General features: G+C 32.3%; 1 long non-coding RNA gene across 1 annotated transcript; it reads right to left on the bottom strand.

The window, feature by feature from the left end:
• Positions 1–1,908: 1,908 nt before the first annotated feature.
• On the bottom strand, positions 1,909–3,909 carry LOC139876882 (uncharacterized). The gene is made up of 3 exons (XR_011768340.1): positions 3,338–3,909; positions 3,092–3,188; positions 1,909–3,002 (listed from the first exon to the last, which is right to left on the bottom strand). It is a non-coding gene; the product is annotated as an uncharacterized lncRNA (long non-coding RNA).
• Between the last annotated feature and the right edge of the window lie 422 nt (positions 3,910–4,331).

The following is a 4,331-nucleotide window of genomic DNA, read 5'->3' as shown; positions in this document are numbered from 1 at the left end:
AAAGAAAAATATGGACTATTGAACAAATTGATTAAGATGTATTCAAAATGTATTTAAATGTTTTAATAGTTTTTTACCTGATCACATAGACCACTGCTAACAGTTAATTGTTCAACATTTTCTGACATCCGAATCGAAAAATTATTAATAATAGAAAAATCTCCTATCAACAAATGATTTGTTTGAAAAGAATTAGATAGATTATTGATGTCAGTGGTAATCTTCATTTTCTCTTCTACATCGAATTATTGCAAAGCTTTCATCTTCTCGGCTTGATGTTCGTTGATCAGGACATGGTTATTGATTAACTGAAATAAAAATACATAATACTCATAATAAGTAGACATCGATAGTTTTAACAATTAAAACTAAGAATTTTTATTTTTTTTATGTTGATATAGTAATAGCTACATCTTATCAATTGACACAATTAGTAATTACATTGACTATAATTGACGGTAGAAATCCACCAACCCGCACGAATTGCGGGATATGGAGTAATGCATTTACGGAGTTATATGTGTGTTTTATTTAACTAAATGGTATGTATCGAACTTTTGACAGACAAGAAAGAAAATCCTAATCTTCGAATATATTTTTATAGGATCTTGGTTTATCTATCACTTACATGGTTTTCAACTTCATAGACCTACATGCACAAAGTTGCACATTGCTTAGTTAACTTAAAAGTGATGCTACATACCAAAATGTAAAACTTTCAACCTTTATTATATACTAACTTTTTTTACCGGCTATTCCGGCATCACCTAGAAGGGAATGAACCACCCTCGAGATCATTTGCCAAACTCACATGATCCGTATAAACCTATCCGTCCTCGTAGGCAACCAGGTAAGGAAAACCCCTAGTGGAATTCGAATATGGCCTCCCCAAGGAGTCGAACCCAGGCACCGCAGGAATTCCACAAAATTGTGTTCCTACATACCACTCAACTAAAGGCTCGACGGTTATTATATACCAAGTCATCTAAATAATGGGCTTAAAAACATTTTTTTGTTTTCACTTTTTCAGTCATGTTGGACCTTAACGGCGATAAAATGAAAGAAAATAAATTTATTAAACGAACATTTTTAATGTATATTGGTTCAACCCTTATCTGTTATCCATCCCACCCTACCCGCCTATTTTGCACCTAAGTGTTACTCATTAAAATCACCAACTCCCATAACCAGATCAATTATCAATGACCACACTACACACTCCATTTATATTGAATGGAGTCACTTGCACCGATTGATCTTCAAGTGGCTCTGCCACTTAATTTTGAATGGAGTCAATTTCACCCATTGATCTTCAAGTGGCTCCGCCACATAGTAGCAAGTTAAAAAAAAATCAATTTGTATTGTTTTTATATGATATACTCCGTAATTAATTAATATTTTCACGAAACCCCTAATCATCTTTTGTTCGAACCTTCCAATCACCTTTGTTTGAGTGATGATGATTTAAAAGGGTATAACCATCATCTATGCAGTTCTTCAACCCAATATTATGAATTGTCCAACAGACCGTTACAATTTAAAATCTTTTTCCCACGTTAAATAACATACACTCTAAATTTAAATTCAATATTGTAGGAACATACCTTTTACAATAAGAACCATGAACTGGTTTAATACGCATCCAATTTCAATTGTTCCTGATATGCAGCCCACTGAACTTCATTAACTATTTAACTTGAACCAATAAGATTAGCTTGATTGTATATGAGTGCAATGTCAATCCTAAAACCTTGTGTGCTTCTAACACATCGGATAGGTTCACTAATACCTTCTGAGTTGTTCTCATACAATTTAGTAATCACTCCAAGATCGACTCCAACGTCTACCGACATTAACTTGTAGCAATAGAAAAATCTAAAAGTGGGTCAAAATAAATGGTACATCCCGTATTCACTTGTAGCAATAGAAAAATCTAAAAGTGGGTAAAAATAAATGGTACATCCCGTATTCACTTGTAGCAATAGAAAAATCAAAAAGTGGGTCAAAATAAAGTGGTCAACTGATGTTGAAAAGATCCAACGATTATAAGATATTATCAACCTTTACAATAATAATATCAATAAAAAATATAATAGCTTATGTTATGCAAAAATTTAATTCAAGTATAACCAAAAAATGTACCACATGTTTTCTTTTTGGTACGCATACTTGTACCTATTTCAACATGCTACATCCAAGAAACATTTCCAAAACTTTAAATTCGAGCACGAAATTCGTTATTCAATATCCCTAATAGTGATTCCAAAACTTTATATTCAATATGACTATATATGTAATTCAGGCTGTAAGTAAAACTAAAACATGATTTAAACAGATTCTAAAGAAATTAATATAAAAGCAGAACTAATAACAGATGCACTATCCGTGATTCAGTCGTTCATACATACAGCCTCAATCAAATCACCAAAATTTCAATAATACCCCTTCAATCATTCTTTCTTCTTTAGTTCCAAGAAATACCACCAATAAACGACTTTCATACTCCATTCCCATGGTAAACAAATAAAATTCAAGAACAAAAGTCTAGCTACAAAATTCCACCAAGTAAATTACATAAAATTAAAAACAATCAAAACACACAGATCAACAAAGCAACATATAACATCCAGTCAGTTATATATCAAACAATAAAACAGATGTTCAAACCCAAAAATATGATATAGAACTTTTGATAAACATGTTTTGCCTTGTATTCACCATCAAAATCAGAATAGATGTTATTTAAAGGATTTTACACTCACCCATTTCGCCATTTGACCCGAACAGATTTGGTTTGTCCTGACCCACCCATTTTTTCCATTCTTTATTAGTAAAATATACTTGACTACAGTAATGTGATTAACTCATGAACATTAAAACTGCATATGATAACAATAAGACCAATGATACCTTTGGAAGTGAGTAGCAACGAATATTTGTCCTTTATGCTGTTGAGCCCATAAACTCGAAATCATCATCATCATCAGATACGCATTTGTGAACTGGAGTCAGAGGGTGAAAAGGAAAATTAATGATAGATATTCAAAAAAGTTTATAAAAATTTAACATCTTATTTATCATCATGGCTGACTTTTATCATCTTCTTATGTAATTATATAAATGACACCATGTTAAGCTAATATAGGTTGCTCCTAATGCAAGTTGCCTATCCATCAAATTTCTTTGAGCTGCAACAACAAAATTTAGTGGAGGCTTGATTAAAAGGCAACTATTTTTAATTAACAGATATTGTGATACTGATTAACAATCAAAACAAAATGAATGTGTTTGAAACATATTAACCAAAAATAACATATCAAATCTAGTGTATTCATACCTCTTGGTCGATCAGTACCATTTCGATCGCTGTTACAGCGTTTGGTGTGCTCCAGTAGGTTCGTTTCCAACAGCTTGACATGTTCAAAGGTACAAACTCTTGATTGGCAGCCATTTGATCGAACGTTGATAAATGAGATTTCTCTTTACTGAGTTGTTTGTGATAAGTGATACGAAATCAATGAGGAGTGCTCTCCTTTTATAGTCCATCTTGATCTTGATTGAATTTCGAAATTGAAAATTGGGTGGAAAAGTGTTGTGGGTGAGATCGTATCTTATGAGATAATATTGGAATGGATTGAGGTTTTAATTGAAATTGTGTAACAAAGTAGGAGAGATATACGGATTCTTGATTACAAATCGTGACCTAATTTGGAGAAATTTCGAATTAGGTCAACATTCGATCAACCCGGTTGTTTGCACCCTTTTCATCCCCTGGACGTTCGATTAATACGGTATGATTGATTGAATGTCTGATCGAAATTTGGTGTGTGTTTTTTTGGTGAAGATCGCATCAGTTTTGGATGATGAAGGATAAAGATTGAAGAAGTTAATGTTGGTGATAGTCAAATGTAACAGATGGAACCTATGAATAATTAGATCATTTTTATTTTTGTTATATTTCAGTAGGCTTATAATTACCTTTAGTGGCCTGGTTCAATATATTCAAATTGAAAGAACCAATAAAAGAGAGATGTGTTGTAGAAGATATATGAGAGAAAGAGGTTGAAGAGAGGTGTGATGTATTTAATGTATATGTGTGTTTTTGTAACTTACATTATGTACATATATATAGTACAAATTTTACTATCCATATTTGACTAATTACCATCCATATTTAACTACTAAATTTACAACACTCCCCCTTGGATGGTAATTTTTTTAAAGAGCAATTAATACTGCCTCGTTAAAAACCTTGCTAAAGAAAACCCAGTGGGATAAAACTTTAGCTAAGGGAAAAAGAGTGCAGCATAGAGTTGACTCCCCCTCAAGTA

The sequence above is a fragment of the Rutidosis leptorrhynchoides genome, chromosome 11 (assembly GCF_046630445.1).
Source record: "Rutidosis leptorrhynchoides isolate AG116_Rl617_1_P2 chromosome 11, CSIRO_AGI_Rlap_v1, whole genome shotgun sequence".
Taxonomy (NCBI): domain Eukaryota; kingdom Viridiplantae; phylum Streptophyta; class Magnoliopsida; order Asterales; family Asteraceae; genus Rutidosis; species Rutidosis leptorrhynchoides.
Note: the sequence above shows the minus strand (reverse complement) of the source record. Positions and strands in the feature narration are given on the sequence as shown.